At 52.5% G+C, this 23,385-nt stretch overlaps 1 long non-coding RNA gene across 2 annotated transcripts; it reads right to left on the bottom strand.

The window, feature by feature from the left end:
- Positions 1-3,107: 3,107 nt before the first annotated feature.
- LOC131480403 (uncharacterized) lies at positions 3,108-22,847 on the bottom strand. 2 transcript variants are annotated; one of them, XR_009245513.1, is made up of 4 exons: positions 22,660-22,847; positions 14,387-14,499; positions 11,773-11,893; positions 3,108-3,190 (listed from the first exon to the last, which is right to left on the bottom strand). It is a non-coding gene; the product is annotated as an uncharacterized LOC131480403 (long non-coding RNA). The 2 variants fall into 2 exon arrangements; XR_009245512.1 differs by lacking the exon at positions 22,660-22,847 and adding an exon at positions 18,911-18,999.
- Positions 22,848-23,385: the final 538 nt, after the last annotated feature.

Below are 23,385 nucleotides of genomic sequence, written 5' to 3' on the forward strand. Positions count from 1 at the left end.
CCGGGAGGAAACCGGTTCTCTGCAGCCAGGAACCAAGCAGTTTCCACTCCGGGAGAGTGCGGAAGGCGTGGTAGCAGGAGGCTGAGCTGTGCGCAACGAGCCCAGCCGGCGCCAGGGCCCGCCCGCGGAAGCTTCCAGAAGGGGGTTAAATTTAGAGCTCTTATTCTGACTGCCTCACCTGCAGGCAGCCCCACAGTTGGCCACGCCCCCTCCCCAACGCCAAGGGCTGGAGGCCAAAAGCAGGCCGCGACGCGGAATGTGTAGGAGGCTAAAGTGCGTTTCCTGCTGGTGTAGCTCTCTGAGGCGGAGAGAACGGGAAGAAAGACCAGCCCAGAAAACCCCACCACCCTCCAACGTCCTTCAGAGCGCTGAGGCCACACAACCCACGGCGCCTCTTCAGTGGTCATCTGTGGAGTCCGCTCCCAGAGCAGCTGGGCTGTGACTCAGGCCTGGCTCCCTGGCCGGTGGAAATTCAGACCAGAAGACAAGTGGGTGTTTGTCCCAGCGGTGGAGGCTCCTGCAAGTTGGAATGCCTGCTTTCAAGTCCTGGCGCTGCTCCTGACTGGGTCCCCGCGAATGCGCACCCTGAGAGGCACCTTTGGGTCTCTGCCACCCACAGGGGAGTGTCTTGCCAGCTCCTTGCTGTTGTGGGCGGCGGAGGGAGGGGTACTCTGTGCCTCTCAAACAAGCACAATAACTTCATTAGCTTTTGTAAAACGAAAAACACACCGTGTAAGCCAGTAGAAGGAAAGGACAGATTAAGTTCAGTGCGGAACCCGCCTCAGGGACCTTGGGAGAGGCCTGGGTCCCCTTCCTGGGATGTCCACTTCATTCTGCCATATGTTCCCGCGGCCCCTCCCTCCCCTCCAAGCCAGCCTGCACCTGTCGCTGTCTCCCTCCCTTGCCTTCACCTGCATTTTCCAGAACGCGGACCCCTGGGAGAGGAAGGTGTGGTTGTGCTCAGCCTCTCCTGGTGCCTTGCGGAGCAGCGGGTGGGCCTGGGCACCGACCTGCTGCTTGGCACTGCTGGATTAGTTCACTGAGGGTTTTTATCAGGTAGGAGACAAAGCCCAGAGAAGCTGAGTTTACAGATTCATGTGTGTATTTGAAATACAGAGAGACAGAGAGAGAGAAAGAGAGAGAGAGAGAGAGAATCTTTAGCAGCAGGGGCCAGGCCTGGCTGAAGCCAGGAGCCCCACGTGGGTGGCAGGACCAGAGCCCTTGAACAGCATCTGCATCTCACGGGAACCAGATTGGAACCTGGGAAAGCAGATTGGAAGCAGCAGCTCATGGTGGTGTTCCCAGGGCTGGGCGTGGTGGCCTAGCAGCTAAAGTCCTCGCCTTGAACGCCCTGGGATCCCATATGGGCACCAGTTCTAATCCCAGCAACGCGGCTTCCCATCCAGCTCCCTGCTTGTGGCCTGGGAAAGCAGTCTAGGACAGCCCAAAGCCTTGGGACCCTGTACCCACATGGGAGACCTGGAGGAAGCTCCTGGCTCCCAGCTTTGGATTGGCTCAGCTCCAGCAGTTGCAGTCACTTGGGGAGTGAATCATCAGACAAAAGATCTTCCTCTCTGTTTCTCCTTCTCTCTGTATATCGGACTTTGCAATTAAAATAAAAACAATAAATCTTTAACAACAACAACAAAAAAAGGTGGTGTTCCCAGGTGGTGTCCTGCATCAAGGCAGAGCCGTGCTCCCCCAGACGTTGAAAACCTTGTCCAAGCAGACACTGGTGATCTTGGAGCGTCTGAGGGTATGTGACCTTCACGACCACCATGCCAGCCAGCTTCCCGCAGGCCTCGCGTGGGCTTTGGCAGGGAAGCCGTCAGCTCTTGCTTCCGTCCAGTTCCTTTGGCCAGCTGCAGCCTTGCTGGGTCAAACCCTGTCTCCTTCTGGCTGCCCCATCGAGCCCGGTGAGAGGAGCATCTGCATTGAAGGGGTCTGGGAGAGGACACCCCAAAGACTTGTTCTCTGCCCCTGGCCTTTATCAGAGAGCAGAGCCTCCAAAAGGAGTTTCGCAACAGGGAACACTGAGACGGTGCTGTCAAATTATCCTGTCTTCCATCTGCTGTCCCAAGGGGCCACTTACATGTGTTTTCTTGCAAAGACCGTCCCCCAGCCTTCTATGAAGATGGCAGTAAGCCTGGGGGTACAGCCCTGCCTCCGCCCTTGCTAATCTTTCTTTGGTTTCATTCATAGACTCCCAATCACTAAGGAGGGTACAGGGCAGCACCCTTGCCCCGCATCCCCTCCCCACCTCACCTCCAGAGGGAGCAACCCTGCCGATGCCTGCAGCCTTGGACTAGAAGGGACCTGCTGATCCCTGTGTAATGGTGTGGTCAGGACTGGTCCCCATACACCCCCAGGAGGCTGCGATCCCTGTCACCAAATGACAGCCTAGAACTCCCTCCCTCAGCCTCATTCACAAAGTTTTCTGAGGGGCCCATGGCTGGCAGCTTGCCTGATGCGGGGTGAAGGTAGCTGGGACAGCAGGCCAGGTTGGCTGTGAGAATGTTTGGTGTTTGGAAGGTGACACTGACTTACTGTTAGCAATCCCAAGGTGAGCTTGAGAAGGCAAGGTTACTCTCAACAGTCAGCTGTCACTGTACTTCAGCACTCACACTTGGAGATCCCACGGATAAAGTCTTCTTGGCCAGTGCCATTCTTTCTCTGACCTCCTGCCCACAATTCCACCACACGTTTTGGGGGTTAAGATACCAGGGTCCTAAACAGTCCCTCTTGAAATGTAACCTGCCTTGAAGAATACAGAACTAAGGGTGGCCATCAGTGGCCTGCTGCTGGATTTGTCTCTGTTTCTGATCTAGTTTCCTGCTAATGTGCCTGGGAGGCAGCAGGTGACAGTGTAAGTTCTAGGCCTGTGCTGCTCACCCGAGACCCAGAGGGAGTTCTTGGCTCCTAGCTTCAGACTAGCCCAGCCTTGGCTGCTGTAGGCATTTGGGGAGTGAACCAGTAGCTGGGAGAGTGTGTATGCATGTGTATCTCTCTGCTTCTCAAATAACCAAAATGGAACAAGCACAAAAAAGAATGCAGAGTGGGTAACTCAGTATCCATGGGATCCTGAAAGTGGGCAAATGAGTTACAGAACTGGCCTGAAGTTCCTGGCATAGCTAGGTATTCCCATGTCTGTGGAAAGACACTCCTCAACAGTGGGCTGCTTGGGAATAACCTGGAACAAAACAAATAAAAGGAGAAGGATGTGGAGGAAGCTCCTGGGCATGTGTGTGGGTTTAGAATGCTGTATTAGACTGAGGCACAGACCCAGAGTTTCCCACTTGCACATACTGGAAGCCTTGGTCCAATACGAAGGTCAACAGATAAAAAATATAGTTCAAGGACCTAGCGTGGTGGCCTAGTAGCCAAAGTCCTCGCCTTGAACATGCCAGAATCCCATACGGGCGCTGGTTCTAATCCCGGCAGCCCCACTTCCCATCCAGCTCCCTGCCTGTGGCCTGGAAAAGCAGTTGAGGACGGCCCAAAGCCTTGGGACCCTGCACCCTCATGGGAAACCTGGAGGAAGTTCCTGGCTCCCAGCTTTGGATCGGTGCAGTACCAGCCATTGCTATCACTTGGGGAGTGAGTCATGAGATGGAAGATCCTCTCTGTAAATCTGCTTTTCCAATAACCATAAAATACATACTTAAAAATATATATATATATATTTATTTATTTATTTATTTATTTATATATATATATTTATATAGTTCAAGTAGCTCAAAATAATTTTTTGGTGGCCAATAGCCTAAGTTTATTAACAGCATCAGACTTTCAAAAGAAGGTTGTCACATAGGCATCCCAGGGATCAAAATAATTTTTAAAAGATTTATTTTTATTACAAAGTCAGATATACAGAGAGGAGGAGAGACAGAGAAGAAGATTTTCTGACTGATGATTCACTCCCCAAGCGGCCGCAATAGCCAGAGCTGAGCCAATCTGAAGCCAGGAGCCTCTTCTGGGTCTTCCATGTGGGTCAGGATCCCAAGACTTTGGGCTGTCCTAGACTGCTTTCCCAGGCCACAAGCAGGGAGCTGGATGGGAAGCCGCGTTGCTGGGATTAGAATCAGCGTCCATATCGGATCCCAGCGCATGCAAGGCGAGGACTTTAGCTGCTAGGCTATTACGCCGGGCCCCAAAATAATTTTTTTAACAATTTTAATTTTTAAGTAGTTTTTTATTTTATTTTATTTTATTTGGGATTCCCCCCCAAACTCCCACCCTCAGACAGATTTTCCCCATGTTGCTACAATAGTATAGTCAATTTTTAAGCAGTTTTGACAGATTCAGTAGAGTTCACAGATATAGTTCCAAGGGTGAAATGCTATTCCCTCCATCCTCCTTCCCTCCCCTTCAAAATTAATTTTAAAAATATGCTGATTTACTGATTTGGAGAACAGAGGTTTGGAGGCTCTTTTTGTTTTTTAACAACAAAGACACATGGGGACAGCTCTCATCTTTTGGTTCTCTCCTCAAATGCCCAAAGCAGCCAGACTCCAGCCAGGAGCAGGGAACTCAGTCCAGCTCTCCCACATGAGGGCAGGGACTCAGCTCCTGGAGCCAGCCCCACAGCTTCCCAGGGCGCATACTAGCAAAAGGTGGGATCAGGAGTAGAAGCAGGTGTGGAACCAGGCGTTCCACTATGAGACGGAGACCCCCTATCTGCCCGGCCCACATGTGCCTGCCAAGACATTTTTATAGCTTCCGTCGAGTTGGAAATCTCTTTTGCTGAGAGACAGAGAGAGAGAGAGTAATGCATACAGCATCTGCCCATCCCACGGATCCTACGCAGACACCCAGCTGTGTACCTGGACCTGCTGCTATCCGTTCAGCCCAGGAGGGCTCCCTGGAGGTTTCCTGGGGCTCTGACAAGCCCTTCCTTCCTGCCCACTCTATTGGTCTTCTGGGAGTCTTCCTGGATACTCTCTCCTTGCCGCTTCCTTTGCTAGGGGTCATTTTCAAGTTGCATCTTGGTCCCCACGATCACCTCATTCTTATTGATCAAGCATATCTGATTCCATTTCTCTCAACTCCCAGACAGACACAAGTTGTACATTCCTTTAGAGATGATCTAAATTTTTTTAAAGAGTTATTTATTATTTATTTGGAAGATAGAGAAAGAGAATTTTTCATCTGCTGGTTCACTCCCCACATGGCCACAACTGCCAGGGCTGGGCCAGATTAAAGTCAAAAGCTTGGAATTCCATCCGGGTCTCCCATATGGGTACAGTGGCCCAAGTACTTGGGCCATTAGTAGGGAGCTGGATAGGAAGAGGAGCAGCTGGGATTTGAACAAGTGCCCACTATGGGGTGCCGACATTGCATACACTGACTTAACCTACTATAACATAGCACCTGCCCCTATATTGTGTTTAGAAAGCAGGAAGCATTTACCAAGACGCTGGTAAAGTCTTAGACCGAGAGACAGGGCAGGAGGGCACTCCTTGGTACAGTCTTTGCCTAGATTGTGAAGGCTGTCCCGGCTCCCGAGTCGGGCCTGCTGAAGAACTCACTCACCCTCACGGGGAAAGCAAAGATGCCACAGCCTGTGGCTCTCTGACCCCGGTGTGTGCTCTGCTGCTGACCTCGCCCAGCCAGCTGACACCCTGTCCAGCTCCCAGGACCAGGAGGGAGAGGAGGACCAGTTTCCAACAGAAGCCATCAGGTGCCATGTGGATCAAGCCCAGCAGAGGGCAGCGTGTGGCCATCCTTGGCAACTGATGGGACAGTGCAAACCCAGTACACAGCACACAGCTGAGGACACCAGAGGGGAGGGTGGCAGGGTGACTGTGAGGACAGCACTGCTTTCTTTTTGTGCCCCAGACCCCAATGGCACCTGTGGAGACTTTTCAAGAGCTGTTTATCATTGAATAGCCCCAAAGCACTCAGGATTACCAAGGAAGCAAATTATGCTAATATACACTTGATGCGGGTTGTAGAATTAAGTTGACATTAAATAAAACGCCTTATCTGGGCCCAGTGTGGTAGCCTAGCGGCTAAAGTCCTTGCCTTGCATGTGCTGGGATCCCACATGAGTGCCAGTTTATGTCCCGGCAGCCCCGCTTCCCATCCAGCTCCCTGCTTGTGGCCTGGGAAAGCAGTTGAGGACGGTCCAAAGCCTTGGGACCCTGCAGCTCCTGGCTCCTGGCTTCAAATTAGCTCAGCTCCGGCTGTTGTGGCTACTTGGGAAGTGAACCATCAGATGGAGATCTTTCTCTCTTTTTCTCCTCCCTGGAAATCTCCCTTTCGAATAAAAATAAACCTTAAAACTTTGAACAATTATTAATGTTTGGGAGCCACTGGGTCACTCCCCAAATGCCACAACAGACTGGGCTGGGCTGGGCTGTGCCAGATTGAAACCAGGAATCTAGAAATCAATGTGGGCCTCCCATGTGGGTGACAGCGGCCCGAGAACTTGAGTAAACACCTGCTTCCTCCTACAGTGTTCCTCAGCAAGAAGGTGGAGCTCAAACGCAGATCCCTGACGCCAGTGTCCTAAGTGGCAGCTTAACCTGCTGTGCCAAACACTGCCTGTTGGTAATATGTGCTAAAAATCAAATCAAGTAGCAAACCCAGCATCTACTAAGATTTACTTATTTGTTGATTTGAAAGGCATAGTTATAAAGGAGCTAGAGATCTTTCATCTGCTGATTCACTCCCAAGTGGCTGCAATGGCTTTAGCTTGATCGTGTGCCATAAGTTTCCTCCGGGTCTCCCACGTGGGTGTGGGGGCCCAAGCACCAGGACCATCCTCCACTGCTTTCCTCCACACACTAGCAGGGAGCCGGATTGGAAGGGGAGCAGCTGGCACTGGAACCACTGTGGCTGAACTGCCATGCCAGGGCCCCGGGTCCTGCCCCGGTGGGTGCTAGCCCTAGCCCCAGCTAGTAGGGTTTTGAAGTTGTGATGAATCGAGGCAGCATTTGTTTCCACTGCCCTTCACGGCCAGGGTTAGCGTGCATCCGCGATGGGTGTGGTAGTCTGTGACACTTGTGTCAGAGTGCTATTCCAAGCCACGGCTCTCTCTGTCAAAGACACATATTTCAAAATAACCAGTCAGCGCGGGAGATACCCCTTCCCAGGGTAAGGGTGGGGCTTCAGGAGGCCCGGGGCGTGGCTGAGCAGGCTGCTATTCACACTTGGCTCTGGTTCCAGGCTTTAACACGGATGGCTGCCCCACCTGCCCCAATGCCTTGCAGGATCTCCCATGACAAACAGGACCAGCCTCACAGTGCACTTCAATAATCCAGGCAGACGCTGTCCAAGTCGCATCCCAAGACGTTTCCTGCCCCTCTTTGGGGCAGGGGGCTCCTCTCCACACTGCTTCAAGTGTGAACAGACCCACTGTGCCACCAGTTCTATGCTTGTGTTCTCAGAGCTGTATTGCCCCCTTAGCTTGCTTACTTACTTTCCTTTTCATGTTGTGCTGAATAATAATAATAATGATAATAAATAAATAAGTAACCATTCACAAGCTGGCATCATGCCATAGCAGGCTAAGAAGCTAAGCTTTCACCTCTGGTGCTGGCATCACACACAGTCACAGGTTCAAGTCCCAGCTGCTCTACTTCTGATCCAACTCCTTCCTAATGTGCCTGGGAAAGCAGCTTAAGTGCTTGAGGTCCCTGCACCCTCATGGGAGACTCGGAGGAAACTCCTGGCTTCAGATCGGCTCAGACCTGGCCACTGCAGTCATCTGGGGAGTGAACCAGTAGATGGAAGTCTTTCTTTCCGTCTGTGAATCTGCTTTTCAAATCTAAGTAAGTAAATCTTTAAAACGCACACAAGTAGGGCCTGGTGCAGTAGCTTAGTGGCTGGAGTCCTTGCATGCACCAGGACCCTATGTGGGGACTGGTTTGTATTCCAACTTCTTTCCTTCCCTTCCAGCTCTCTGCTCGTGGCCTCAGAAAGCAGTCAAGGACAGCACAAAGCCTTGGGGCCTTGCACCCGTGTGGGAGACCTGGAAGAGGCTCCTGGCTTCATATCAGCTCGGCTCTGTCGTTGCAGCCACTTGGGGAGTGAACCAGCAGATGGAGGATCTTTCTCTCTTTCCTTCTCTAAGTCTGAATTTGCAATAAAAAATAATTTTAAAAAAATGCATACAAGTAGGAAAAATAGTAAGATTCATTTACTTTCTCACCTGGATTTTCAACCTTTCATCATCCTGGCTCTCCTTATTGCTTTCAGCATAATTATGAGTAGCTCCTCCACCCTCAGCTCTCCTGGTTAGAACTGCCTAATACAGCCTCTGACCCCAACCAGGACCCCACACTTCACAGCAAAAACCACCGTTTCTTCTCCTGATCCAGTCCTGGGTTGGAATGACCTGCCATCTGTAATGAACTGTCCTCCTGCCCCTGCACTTCCCTCAGCCCAAAGTCCACAGCCACAGAACTGATACCCACGGCAAGCAGTTACAGAGGCCTGTGTGTTTCCCTGCACCAAATCCTCTCTAGGACAGGGCAGGCGTTGGCACAGAGGCTGAGACACCCAAGTGCCTGGGCCAGAGTCCTGCCTTTGCACTCAGTTTCCTGTTAATGTGCTCCTGAGAGGCAGCAGATGATAACTGAAATCCTTGGATCCATAACCAGCCTTGTGGCACAGTGTGTTACCCCACCTCCTGCAGTGCCAGCATCCCAAATGAGCCTCAGGTTCGAGGAGCTCTACTTCTGATCCGACTCTTTGCTAATGTACTGAGCAAAGCAGATGGTCCAAGGGCTTGGGTCCCTGCACCCACGTGGGAGACACCTAGCTGGAGTTCTAGGTTCCTGGCTTTGGTCTGGCCCAGCTCTTCCTGCCGTGGCTATTTGGGAAGTGAACCAGCCTATCTCTCTATTTCTCCCTTTCTCTCTGTAAATAAGTAAGTAAATTCAAATAAATGTTTTAAAAACAAACAGTAAAATGATGATGGGTCCATCAGCCAAGTCCCCACCACACACGTGAGAGACCTGGGCTGTGTCTCTGGCTCCTAGCTTCAGCTCCAGTTAGGGGTTACCATAGGAATTTGGGGAGCAGCTTCTATCTCTGATTCTCAAAATACACAAAACTTTAGAAAAAAGGGTGAATGCTAACTTAGCCCTCCAAACTAGAAAGGAACATTTCAAGCAGGGCAGAAGGAAGAGAGCCGGTCAGACAGGGCAGCGTATGGGAGGCAGGGGTCCTGGCCAGCACCCTCCCCACCCCCTGACCGGGGCGGGACAGAAGTCAAGAAGCCCCCACCTCCAGCCCCCGCCCCAGCACAGGAGGAGTAGGGAGGGGCACCACGTCCTATGCATGGTTGGGGACTGGGTCTCAGACTTGGCTTCACTGCTCGCAAACTGACGGTACTTAGGCAAACTCAGAATCTTGGTAACGCAATGTCCTTCCTTCCCTGCAAACTGATGATGTGACATGTGACAGGAGGGGCTGAAAGCCGCAGGCTCTCACACAGAGCCAAGGACAGCACCTCATATGCACAAAGGTCCACCCTGGGTACCCCTCCCCAGAGTGCAGCCGCTCTACTTCACATCAGTGGTGCCAACAGAGGCTTCATCCCTCCAGCGCTGACCACTGCAGAAGAAAATGTGGAGCCTGGACAGAGCAGTGGGATCCAGGTGCACAGTGTGCAGGAAACGCAAAGGCCTGGGCTTGCCAGCAGAGGCGGCAAGAGGGAACATTCTCAATGACATCTACCATGGTGCCAGGCCCCTGGGCCACACTGGACAACTTACGGCACCACAAGAATGACCACTCCCGGGCCTGGCAGAATGGCTTAGTTGGCTAATTCTCTACCTCCAAGCTCCAGGATCTTGTATGGCCACTGTTCCACTTCCCATCCAGCTCCCTGCTTGTGGCCTGGGAAAGCAGTAGAGGATGAAACAAAGCCTTGGGACCCTGCATTCTTGTGGGAGAGTCAGAAGAGGCTCCTGGCTCCTGGCTTCAGATTGGCTCAGCTCTGGCTGTTGTGGCCACTTGGAGAATAAACCAGTAGAAGGAAGATCTTTGTTTCTCCTCCTTTCTGTTAGTCCACCTTTCCAATAAAAAAAGTACTAGTAAATGAAATTCTGGCCACCAAACAGTTGCTTGTGTGTAAGGAGAAGCTAGAACAGCCTGCACTTGCTCCTGAAGGACTCTGTTGTCACCACAGGCAGGATGGGCAAGCTTTGGGGACTTAATCATGTTACACTGTGGATGATGTCCCAGCCCCTGGCCCCTGGAAGGTCCTATTGGGAGAAGCATCAGCCCTCTTCGTAGCCCCTCTCTAAAGAAGGGCCTGTACCATTTAGTCAGGCAAATGGCTCTCAACCTGCCTTAAAACCAGTTTGCCCAGGTCCTTGAGAGCGGTGCCTACTTGTGGGTGTGCCTCCTCATCAAGTAGTGGAACAAAAGGCCAGTGTCAAGAACTGAAAAGGGGGACTATATATTGGAGGTACAGGGAGAAAGCATGCTTTTTTTTTCCTAACTTGAAAAATCCACTTAAATGAAAAAAAAAAAAAAAGCTGTTCTCAAGGTAGATGACCCTCAAAGCACATTAGCAGAAAAAGCCCACTTACAATGAACTTGAAGGCCTATAAACTAAGTTCTACACATCCGGGGACACAGCACCAGCAGCCCATATGGTTTCTGGTTCATGTCCAGGTGGCTACACTTCCAATCCAGCTCCCTGCTAAAGGTCTGGGAAAGTAGCAGAGAATGACCCAAGTGCTTGGGTCCCTGCACTCAGGTGGAAGATCTGGAAGAAGCTCCTGGCTTTGTACTGGCCCAATTCTAGCCATTGTGGCCACTTAGGGAGAGAACCAAGATGGAAGGTCTCTCTGTCTGTCTTTCCTTCTCTCTGTTACCCCATCTTTCAAATAAAAATAAGTAAATCTTTAAAAATAATAATAAAATAGGGCCCGGCGGCATGGCCTAGCGGCTAAAGTCCTCGCCTTGAACGCCCCAAGATCCCATATGGACGCCGGTTCTAATCCCGGCGGCTCCACTTCCCATCCAGCTCCCTGCTTGTGGCCTGGGAAAGCAGTTGAGAATGGCCCAAAGCCTTGGGACCCTGCACCTGTGTGGGAGACCTGAAAGAGGCTCTGGCCTCCTGGCTTCGGATCGGCGCAGCACCGGCCATTGCGGCTCACTTGGGGAGTGAATCATTGGACGGAAGATCTTCCTCTCTGTCTCTCCTCCTCTCTGTATATCTGACTTTGTAAAACAAATAAATAAATCTTAAAAATAATAATAATAATAAAATAAATAAGACCCTATACACCTAAGAAAGTCTGTAAGCATACAAAACCCTACATGCCCAAGGAAGGGGTAGGATCTGCTGCCCTTGGCCTTCTTACACCCAAAGCTACCTGTCAGTGAAATCCGCCGGTGCCCCTTCATCAGGTCTCCTCTTGATACACCAGGAATCAAAGTTGCACACCCACCCATGGAATGAAAAGCTGGAAGAGGAGTGGAGACAGAGGGCTGGACAGCTTTCGGAAGTGAGGAGTCTGCAGACGACTAGGCTGTCCTGGTATCAGTTCACAAAATCTGCTCTGGGAGCAGCTGATCAGAGCTTGTCCTGGTGATGTGGCTACAGCCTGACTTCTCTTTCCTGACCCCAGAAACTTTCCTTAGAGGAGGACATCATGGCACAGTGGTTGGGCTGCCCTCTGTATGTCAGCATCCTGTATCAGGAGCACCAGTGCAAGTCCTGGCTGCTCCACTTCGGATCCAGTTCCCTCTTAATGCACCTGAGAAAGCAGCAGAAGATGAGCCAAGCGCTTAGACCACTGCACCTACCTGGCAGTCCCGAATGGAGTTCTGGGCTCCAGGCTTCAGCTTGTCCCAGCTCTGGCTCTTGCAGCTATTCGGGGAGTGAGCCAGCAGTCAGAAAGATCTGTTTCTCTTCCTGTCTGTCACTCTACCTTTCAAGCAGAGGAAAATCAATCAATCAATCAATCAATACACATTAGTAAAATTTTTAGACCACCATCCCAGGGGGATTTACTTTTTCTTTTTAAGGTTTATTTATATGAAATGCAGAGTAGCACAGAGAAAGGCAGAGTCAGGGAGAGGACATTACAGAGAGAAATCTTCTGTGTGCTGGTTTGAGCCAGGCTGAAGCCAGGAACTCCATCGGGTCTCCACAAGGGTGGCAGGGCCCCAGACTTTGGACATCATCTGCTGCCTCCCCTACTGTACTTTAGTAGAAAGCTGAACTGGAAGTGAAGTTCAAACACAACATGAGAGCTGAGTGTCCCCAGGGTGCTGAACGAGCTGAACCCCAACGCCCATCCATGCTGGAGGGTGAGGGGACAGGGGGCCACCTCCCAGCACTGCTCATGCTCCTTGGCCAGATACCTCAAGACTATCTTTCTCTCTGCAAAAGGCTGTGGGCTTTGGGGCTGGCCTTCTGATACACGAGGGACAGGAACTCTCCTTGGTCCAGGGGAACAGTTCCTAGGTTCCAGTTTTATAAAATGAACTCCCTGTTGCCACTTGTAAGAATCTGAAACAAAGGGCCCCATGCTCGCTGGGTAACCAGCAGCGGGCCAGCAGCCACAGCCTTTTTCCCCATAGCAGGAAATCGGTATTGGGCTCTTTACTAAGCACTTTTTTTTTTAAGATTTATTTATTATTTTTATTACAAAGTCAGACATACAGAGAGGAGGAGAGACAGAGAGGAAGATCTTCCGTCCAATGATTCACTCCCCAAGTGAGCCGCAACGGGCCAGTGCTGTGCTGGTCCAAAGCCGGGAACCTGGAACCTCTTCCAGGTCTCCCACGCAGGTGCAGGGTCCCAAGGCTTTGGGCCGTCCTCTCCTGCTTTCCCAGGCCACAAGCAGGGAGCTGGATGGGAAGTGGAGCTGCCGGGACCAGAACCGGCACCCATATGGGATCCTGGGGATTTCAAGGCAAGGACTTTAACTGCTAGTCCACAGCGCCGGGACCTTACTAAGCATTTTTAAAAAGATTCATTTATTTTTATTTGAAAGATGGAGTTATAGAGATAAAAGGAGAGACAGAGATGATACAAATAAAATAGAGAGAGAGAATAGAATAGAGAGAATAGTGAGAGAATCTTCCATCTGCTGGCTCACTCCCCAAAGGCTGCCAATAGGTAGGACAGGGTAAGTCTAAAACCAGGAACCAGGAGCCTCTTCCACATCTCCAACATGGATGCAGGGATCCGAGGACTTGGGCCACCAGCCTCTGCATTGCTAGAAACATTAGTAGGGAGCTGGATCAGAAGTGGAGTGGCTGGGACTCAAACTGGCACCCACATAGGATCTTTCTTAAAGATGTATTTATTTTGGCACCAGCTCAGTGGCTAAATTCTTGCCTTGCAAGTTCCAGCATCCCATATGGGTACTGGTTCATGTCCCGGCTACTCTACTTCCCATCCAGTGCCCTGACTGTGGCCCAAAGCCTTGGCACCAGGCACCCAGGTGGCAGACCTGTTGTGGCCACGTGGAGCGTGAACCAGCAGATAGAAGATCTTTCTCTTGGTGTCTCCTTCTGTCTGTAAATCTGCCCTTCCAATGAAAATAAATCAATCTTTAAAAACAAAAACAAGGACCTGGCATGGTAGCTTAGCGGCTAAAGTCCTCATCTTGCATTTGCCAGGATCCCATATGATCCACTTGTAACGTTCATCATACCTGGCTGCTTTACTTCTGTTCCAGCTCCCTGTTCATGGCCTGGGAAAGCAGGCCAGAGCTTTGGGACCCTGCACCCATGTGGAAGACTCAGAAGAAGCTCCTGGTTCCTGGCTTCAGATCAGCCCAGCTCCAGTCATTGCAGCCTTTGGGTAGTAAACCAGCAGTTGGAGGGTCTTCCTCTCTGTCTCTCCTTTTCTCTGTATATCTGACTTTCCAATAAAACATAAATAATTTTTTTAATTTTTTTTGATAAAAAAAGATAAAGGGTCTGGCATAATACCCTAGTGGCTAAATCCTCTCCTTGCAGGCGCTGAGATCCTATATGGGTGTCAGTTTGAGTTCCAGCTACTCCACTCCCAACCAGTTCCTTGCTCATGGCCTGGGAAAGAGTAGCTAATGGCCCAAAACCTTAGCATCCTCCACCTGCATGGGAGACCCAAAGGAAGCTCTTGGCTCCTGGCTTTGGATCAGCTGAACTCTGGTTATTGTGGCCACTTGAAGGATGAACCAGCAGACAGAAGATCTCCTTCTCTCTGTAAATCTAACTTTCTAATAAAACAAATCTTTAAAACAAAACAAAACAGTGTGCTAGAAAAGAAGCAGTACAGCCAGGGCTCACAGAAGACGCAAGTGTGCTGGCAGAAGCTTAGCCCATTACACCACTCCTGTTTTCTGCCAGTAACTAGCTAGTGGATCCTGGCCCTCTTGTCACCAGACTGTCAGTTCCTGCCTTTGATTTATTAAGCATCTACCGTGGTCCGGGCACTTTAAAAGCATTCTCTCCAATTATCTTCCCAAGCCCTGCCATGACATCCTCTCATCCAATGTACATTTTCCACAAGGGCAGAATCGGCAGATGAAGCACCTGACAAGGCCAAAGCTAGTAAGAGTTCAAGTACTTTCTTTTATAAAATATTAAAAAAAAGTAATCATCTAGGAGGCTCTTCCCCGTTGCTGCAACTTATCTGATTTCACAGGAACATTTCAAGAGGTGTGTTAGGAATTTGTGATTCACTGGGGAGAGGAGAACCGACAGGGCAGGTCTGTGTGCAAGACCTGAACCCTTTCCCGAGAGCATTTCCTGAAGTTTCCACTTGGAACACCTGTCAGGGTTTCCTCATGCTAACGAAGCTAGGATGAATAAGCATGATTTACTCCACTTGCAAAAAAAGAAAAAACTAAATTCTAATAAAATAATGAAAAGTCAGGCTGCTTTCCACAAGTAAGCAAGAAACAGAAAAAGTTCTGATAAACAGGTGAATCCATAAATGCAATTAATAGGAGTCAGGAGGCCCGGTGTGATAGCGTAGTCGTTAGGGTCCTGGCCTTGCACGTCTGGGATCCCATATGGGTGCCGGTTCTAATCCTGGTGGCCCCACTTCCCATCCAGCTCCCTGCCTGTGGTGGGAAAGCAGTGGAGGATGGCCCAAAGTCTTGGGACCCTGCACCTGTGTGGGAGACCCGGAAGAGCTCCTGGCTGGGGCTGCTGGGATAACACCAGCAGCCATATGGGATCCTGGCATGTTTAAGGCTAGGACTTTAGCTGCTAGGGCCACCATGCTGGGCCCGTTTTATCAAATTTGAAAGACAGGGACTAACACAGTGGTATAGCAAGTTAATCCTTCACCTGTTAGTTCTGACATCCCATATGGGTTGGGCACTGATTCCTTTCCTGGCTTTTCCACTTCAGATCCAGCTCCCTGCATATGACCTGGGAAGGCAGTGGAGAATGGCTCAAGTGCTTGGGCCCCTGCACCACATAGGAAACCCAGAAGTAGCTCCTGTGTCCCGGCTTTGAACCAGTCCAGTTCCAGTTATTATGACTATTTGGGGAGTGAACCAGCGGATGGGTTATCTCTCTTTCACTTTTTGTCTCTGTAACTCTTTCAAAGAAAAAAAAAATCTTTAAAAGAAGATAATAGAAAAGAGACTGGCATTACATGGGGAGTGGGTATTAAATCCAGGTACTCAGTTGTAGGAAGCAGGTATTGAAAGGAGAGGAGAGGAAAGAAAAGAAAGAAGAAACAACGTATTCCTCAATTGTAGGCAGCTGCCTAGATTGTTCTGTACCTGGGCAAGTGTCACACTGCCAGGAGAAAAGCAGCCAATAGCTGGCGGGCATTCTGGGCCTGGTCCATGCTAACTCTGTGTTAACTATACTAGATTGCCAGCATAGTTACCAGTTCTTTAACATGAAATCCACATGGGCATTGCAGGGGCAAGTGGACCCTGCCACTTATTTGCTGGGGTCGAGGGGCTGGGAAGGGACCACCAATGGCTTTTGATGTGGACAGAGCTGCACCCACTAATGTACATGAGCTAAGACTAGGGGCAGGTCACTAGGGGGAGTGGGGGTGGAGACTGAAGAGCAGGCATGCCGGGATTCCCTGGGCCAGGCTGCAGCACCTGCTCCTGAGGAAGGCCCACCAATGGATTTTGCTGTCAGCAAGCAGTAAGTCCTTTCATCTCATGCTGGCCTCAGACACATCAGGAACTCTGTCCCCAGGGACCAGAACCAGTGGGTGTGTATCCTGGCCTTGGCCCACACATTACATGCCTGGACCATCAGATCATTGCTGGCCCCTGTGCAAAGAAGCCAACATCTCAGAGCAATGATGAAGAGATGGGGGCCATAGCCACCGGCACTGAATGGAAGTTCTCCAACTTGTGAAAAGTCCATCAAATGAGATAAAAGTTCTTTTTATAGGTTAGGCAAGCCCTACATCCCTCATCCACAGGAAGTAATGACAGAAGATTTGATGAATCTGCGCCTTCAACAACCGTTAGATGAACAGTTGGAAATCTCTGAGGAGAGAATGAAACTGGGCAGGTAAGTAGCTGTAGGTCTGGAGCCTGAAGCTGCACTCTCCCCACTCTTCATAAATCCAACATGTCAATCAATGATGCCTCCCCAGGACCTACTTCCCCTCCCCGAGGATATGAATATTCCCCTGGTGCTGTATTTTGCTGTTGTGGTTGCTGTTGCGGCTATTGTTCTAATTCATACCAGTTGTTGACACTGTTTCATGGTTTCTCATTTATGGAAATGTATAGTGATAGAGTACTGGGGTCTATCATATCCAGATGTGGGGATACAATGCAACATGCATTCCTGCTTCCAAACAAAAGGTGGACTCCCAATGAAACTGTTGGAAATGTGTAGACAATGGGATGCCGGACTGTCTGACACTGTCTGTATTAGCAGTGTCAATAAGAGTGTCAAATAAGAGACTGATAGAATTGACTCCTTATGAAGGACTATACTATTGTAGCAACATGGGGAAAACCTGTTAGGTGTGGGAGTTTGGGGGGGGATCCCAAATAAAATAAATTAAAAAAACTATTCCCCTTCCCAAGATGATATAAAGACGTGGAAGCATGATCTCCCTCTTCCCACGTACACAGCATGTAAGGCTGAACCAGTCCCCTCCCAATCCTCTTCACACCCAAACATGACCCACATGTACCTGTGATTTCCTCCCTGTTCCAATCAACTTAAAAAAAAATAATAATTCTCATAAAAGTTTTAGGATAGAGGTCTACTTGGTGCAATAAGTTAAGATGCTGCTTACATGGTCCAGCGTGGTAGCCTATGGCTAAAGTTCTGGCCTTGCATGTGCCAGGATCCCATATGGTGCTGGCTCTAATCCCGGCAGCCCTGCTTCCCATCCAGCTCCCTGCCTGTGGCCTGGGAAAGCAGTCGAGGACAGCCCAAAGCCTTGGGACTCTGCACCTGCGCGGGAGACCTGGAAGAGGCTCCGGGCTCCTGGCTTTGGATCAGTTCAGCTCCAACCATTGGGACTGCTTGGGGAATGAATCAGCAGATGGAAGATCTTCCTCTCTGTCTTTTCTCCTTTCTGCATATGACCTTCCAAAAAATAAATAAATAAATCTCTAATAAAAAAAAAAAGATGCTGCTTACAACGCCAGAATCCCATATTGCAGTGCCATTCCTGCAGGTTCAGATGCAGCTTCCTGTTAATGCATCCAGAAAGGCAGTGATGATGGCCCAAAGGCCATCAGCTGGAGCTCTGGGCTCCTAGCTTCTGTCTGAATCAGCTCTGGCTGTTGTAGAGATTTGAGGAGTGAACTGGTAGATGGAAGATGCCTCTCTGTCACTGCCCTTTAAATACATAAATAAATCTTTTTAAAACGATTTAAAGAGAGGGGACAGCACCAGGTTGATTCTACGTGCAGTGCCAGCCTCCCATCCAAAGGCCAGTTCATGTCCTGGCTGCTCCACTTCTAATCCAGCTCCCTTTATATGGACTGGGAAAAGGAGCAGAGGATGTTCTAAGACCTTGGGCCGCTGCAGCCATGTCGGAGACCCAGAGGATACTCCTGGCTCTGGACTGGTCCAGCTCTGGCTAGTTACAAAAGACTAAGACAACCTTGGTTCTGATCTCACAAGGAAGAATTTCCATGTGGACAGTCCTTCAGTGAACAACGTGAGATTTATTACAGAGAGAAACCTCCTGCTTTTTTAAAAAAGTGTTGTCTTTAAAGCACAATTTGGGTGAACAGCCTAACAGCTAGAAATCAACAAGAGAGCAAAGGCAGACCCATCACAAAGCCAGGAAGTCCATATTGTCCAGAATAAAGCAAAAGACTGTGATGGGTGATTAGTTCTATTCTGATGATAAAATCAGAAGCCCAGAAGCCTGGGATGGTATTTTTTGTCTTGCTAAAAAAACAAACCAAACAAAAAACCTTGGGGCAGAAACTTGTTTCTTTCAGAGATTCTCATTTTCTAACAGCGGGAGCTGATCCTAACTATCCAGGAGGGTACGCCTTTGGCAGCCATTTGGGAGATGAACTAGCAGGTGGAAAACCTCTGCCTCCCTCTTTCTGGCTTCCAAGTAAATTTAAAAACAAGACCTTTAAATTTCCATAATTCCCAGGGCCCGGCGGCATGGCCTAGCGGCTAAAGTCCTCGCCTTGAAAGTCCCGGGATCCCATATGGGCGCCGGTTCTAATCCCGGCAGCTCCACTTCCCATCCAGCTCCCTGCTTGTGGCCTGGGAAAGCAGGAGAGGACGGTCCAAAGCTTTGGGACCCTGCACACGCGTGGGAGACCTGGAGGAAGAGGTTCCTGGTTCCCGGCATCGGATTGGCACATACCGGCCCGTTGCGACTCACTTAGGGAGTGAAACATCGGATGGAAGATCTTCCTGTCTCTCCTCCTCTCTGTATATCCGGCTTTTTATAAGAATAAAATCATTAAAAAAAAATTTCCATAATTTCCATAAGAGTACAACAATCCCAGCCCAAGAATACCCAGCAAACACTGCGGAGACCCGGAAGGGAAGAAGGCAGAAAGAAGCTGGCCTCCATCTCCCATCCTCCAGCACGCAGCGTCAAGTTCCCGCTGAGATCACTAGCTGTGAACGTTCTAGAACCAGGTGCAGCAGCATTTGGCAGTAGTCTCCTAACGGGTCAGCCCGGAGTCAGCCAACAGTGCAGAGGTCGCCCACTCTGCCCGCCCTCCGTTTCTTCTCCCCTTTGTCACTGGCAAATCTATCTAGTTCGCAGGTCAATTATCACCCAAACCTCCCTCGCAGCGCACAGGGACGGACGCCAGGCCAGGGGACAGAAGCGGCCTCCCGGACTCTTCTACCCCAGGTCCTCCTTTCTGGCACCTAGCATCTCAACTTCAGCTGCTCCTTCTGTAAGAACCGCCAGGCCGGGCGCAGGGTGGGAATGCCCGCTGTCCTTACTTCACTGTTTCCCACCAAAACTACTGGAGGGTTTTTTTGGTTTGTTTTTACTTAGAAGCATTTTGGAGTCTTACTGATCCTCAGTCGAACGCCTCGTTAATGGAAAACTTTCTGTTTTTCTTTACCCCTCCCACACCCGCATTCCCGATGTGTAGCTATAAGTCACCGAGTTCATCTGCCTCAAATTTCCCACACACACACGAAAAACAAGCAAAATAAATTAACTTTTTTCCGAAAGATTACATCGTGCTTGCTCCCGCGCTGAGAGAGGACCTGGGGACGCGAGGGCCTTCGAGGCCCTCCCGAGGGAAGGTCGTCTCTCCTCACAGACGCAATCGCGCTAAGCCCGCCATTACGCCGCGCGAGGGAAAATGGAGCCGCCGGGTGCTCCCCGGCCTGCGCCTGCGCGCTGTGGCCCGCCAGGCCGAGCAGGGAGGGCGGCGGGCGGGCCAGGGGTGCGGCGCCCCGCCCCGCGTCCGAGCGCTCGGCTCCGGCGAGCCCGGCTCCGGGCCTGAGTCCGCTCCAGGCCCGCGGCAGGACGCGCCATTCCCGAGCCGCGGCCGCGCTCCGCGCTTTCCCTCCAGCCCTTTGTGTCCTGGCGCGCGTCTGAGGGAACGCGGGAACGCGCGCCGCGCCTGCGCCTGCGCCAGGGGCCCCTGCCGGGAGGGACGAGTGGGTGGGCGTGGCCACGGGTCGCCCCACCCCCGCGCCCGCCATTTCGTGCTCGGCCTTTGGGCTGGCCCTTCGTGCTCGGCCTCCCCGTGATGGACGCCCGGAAGCCGCGACAACAAAGACCCGGGTTGGGACGTTGCGCGGGCCGCGAGACCTTTCCTTCTTCCGCTGCCCGCGGCCCGAAGATGGCGCCCAGAGGCTGTGGCGTATGGGTGGGGGGTGCGGAAATGGGCGTCCCCGACTTCGTCCCGCGCAGGCGGCGGTCCGGCATGGGAGGAGGGGGCGCACGGCCTCGCGTGTGTAAAGCCTGGGGGGGTGACACCTTCCCGTGTGGGCACCGCCATGTGGGCGTTCACGCCCCAAGCCACGTCTGCACCGTCCGGTCCGCACGAGCCCTTGGGTCACCACCTGTTGCTGCATGAGCGGCCTCCAAGATGTCTGTTATCACCGTAGCGGTTTACACGGGACTGGCTGTGCAGGGACCCGCGTGTGCGCGCGGCTGCGGGCGTGCAAGCCCCGCCCCGGTGGTTCACTTTGGCCGAGTTTCCAAGCAAAGCAAACGCTCGCCCGCCCCCAGGCTTGATTCTCCACACTTGTGTCGGGGCTCGGACTGGACTGTAGGCCTGGCAGGGGTGGGCGGGTGCATGGCGACTGACCTAGAGGTCGGCAAGCAGGGGACCCTCCTGGGATGGAGGGACTTTGCTCTGGGGGTGTGGGGGAGAGCAGAGTGGCGGTGATGACGAGAAGGGTGTGGACCAGCAACCAAGGGGGCCCTTGACTGAGGGGAGCCCTAGTGACCGGCCACGCCCCTGTGTCTCCCACCTGTGGCCTCTGTCCCAGAAAGGGATCCAGCCCCCCACCCACCTGGCTGCCTGTGCTTCCCTCCTGTCCTTCCCTCACGGAACCCCTGTCCTGTGGTTGGCACGTCTGCCAGCTGCTCCCGCGCAGTGAGTGACCTTAGGGCACAGAAGCCCAGCTTTTCCCACGGGGCTCTGTGACACTCTGGGGGTTGTTCCCAGCCCTTGTGTGGGGGAGAGAGGACAGCCCTGGCCTGCTGAAGCCACCGTCCCGGATTCCTGTCGCCCCAGAGAAGCTGTGTGATGTGTTCCTGGCGCCAATCTCACCCGCACACCTGCTTGAAAGGAGTGTGACAACTTTGGGCATAGCCTCTCCCCATCTTCTCTGGCACTCAGCTACATTCCCAGGGACTTGGCTGGGACCCTCCTCCGGATGTGTTACCACCCCATCCAGACACCCCAGCAGTCCCATCATCCCACGGGCTTCTGGGAGACGAGGCCTAGGGAAGCAGGCCCTACAGTGTGGGGGCTGTGTCGCTCAGGCATGGGCTGTGGGAAGCCAAGCCTCCTTGCTCCCTGGTGTCATTAAGGCTGGTGCTCCTGCACAGACAAGCCACAGGAACCTAGAAGGTGCCACCCCATGTAGCTTCTGACCCCTGGAGGGCTGTGTGTCCAAGAAGGGCCCCTGGAGCAGTGAGGCAGCCCACTTCCCCTCACAGTTCTGTGGGCTGCCCGGGGACCTGTGTGCAGGACTTGGTGGAAAATTCTAGAAGGAAGGCAACCCACAGGTTCCTGACCTCCTCCCCACCCCCATGCCAGAAGGTAGCAGATTAGGAAATGTTCCCCTCAAGGCAGCGGCTGGGTGTCCAGACCCCTGAGTAACCCCTGGACCACTGGGGTGGGAGTCCTCAGGCCCTGGCCACAGCCTCCCTGCTGTGCTGGCTCCAAGCTGCCAAGCCTGGCTGTACCCAGAAGTGTCCTGCTCTCTCTCTCACACACACACACACTCCCGCCCGGAAGCCCGGGCCATTTGCTTTGAAGGGGAGGGGATGAGGGGCAGGCTTGCAGTCAGGCTGGGTGTCCCCTGGGGCTGGCAGCATGGTGGGAGGACCAAGCAGGCAGCCACCCTCTCCTGGTGCAGATCCCTGTGCCTGGCCTCAGGGCGGTGCCTCCTGGGTCCAACCGCTGGAGCTGGCTGGGAGGTGGCCTGGGCGGGGAGGGGAGGGGAGGGGAGGGGGCCCCTGCCCAAGGGCTGTGCCGGGCAGTGAAGACACAAACATTTCCTTATGTGGTGGCTCCAGGGCCCGGTGGGCGGCACCCAAGGGGCTGCGGGAGATGGCCAGACACGCCCGGCTTGATCCAGTGACCCACAATGGGAGTGTGGCTGCTAAAGCCCCCACCCCCAACCCACGCCTGCCTTCTGTCCCCCACCCCAGAGTGGGTCCAGTGTACCCCAGGAGGAAGTGGTCACTGCTCAGCCAGACCTTCTCGCCCCAACTTCCGCCTTGCAATCAGAGGTTCAGGGCCTTCCGGGAAGGGGCCAAGGGTGGGCTGCCAAGCCTCTAGTCCCTCTCAGACCCACAGGAACGACGTGGGACCTTGGGAGCTATATCTGGCCATGGAGGGATAAGAGGGTGACTGACTCATGGGAAGGCCGGCCAGTCCTGGGGAAGTGTATGTGTGGTCCAGACCTGCCGCAGGGCTGAGTCCCTTTCCCTCCCCACTGTGAACAGCAGACATGGGACCTTGGGGTGCCATAGGCACACACACAGCTTACACGCTCCACCCTCCGCACCCTGTGCCCCCTTCCGCTGGTTCCCCAGACCGCCTCACTTCTTACCTGGCCAGGACGGCAGGTTCCCATGGCTGCTTTCTAATGCTGCTAGCCCCAGTGGTCTCATTTCATTGGAGGCTACGTCTGTAAGATAATCTCAGGCCTGGAGGCCTTGGTGTGCCAGCACCACCCCACCAGGCTGCCAGGGAGCAAACACCTCCTGCCAGTCTCCTATGTCCTCTCCACCCACCTCCAGTGGCTCTCATGCATCCCCGGCCCCCTGGGGCCCGTCCTTAGTCCCTGAAAAGCTCTCCAACTGGAGAGGCGTTGGAGCAGTGAGATGGGAAAGTGGGCACTGACAGATGTGAAATACTCCATGGGCAAGCCGTGGCCACAGACCTTTGGGACCCTGGCAGCCACGTCAGCCATGTCAGGCAGAAACCGCGCTTCCAGCAGCGGGGAACTCACTCCCTACATGGGTTTTGTCTGATGTGGGATTAACTTTCCTTCTCTAATGGCCCTCCTCACGGGCCTTATTCTGCTGCCTGGGTATTCTGTGAAGGCAGAGGCTGGCTGCCCTCACAGACCTGGAGCTGGGCCATGGTGGTGGGCACCATGAATGATGCAGTTGCGCTGCCCTGTCTGCTGTGGGCTAAAAAGCACCATCCCTCGACCCCATTCCTGACTCAGTTTCCAGAACATTCTCCATCCTTTCTGCCCCCATTCCCTCACCCACCAGGCAGCTGTGTGTTTCTTCCCACAGACTGCTGTGCCCCCTGGGCAAGGCCAGCC

This window comes from Ochotona princeps, chromosome 5 (genome assembly GCF_030435755.1).
Source record: "Ochotona princeps isolate mOchPri1 chromosome 5, mOchPri1.hap1, whole genome shotgun sequence".
NCBI lineage: Eukaryota > Metazoa > Chordata > Mammalia > Lagomorpha > Ochotonidae > Ochotona > Ochotona princeps.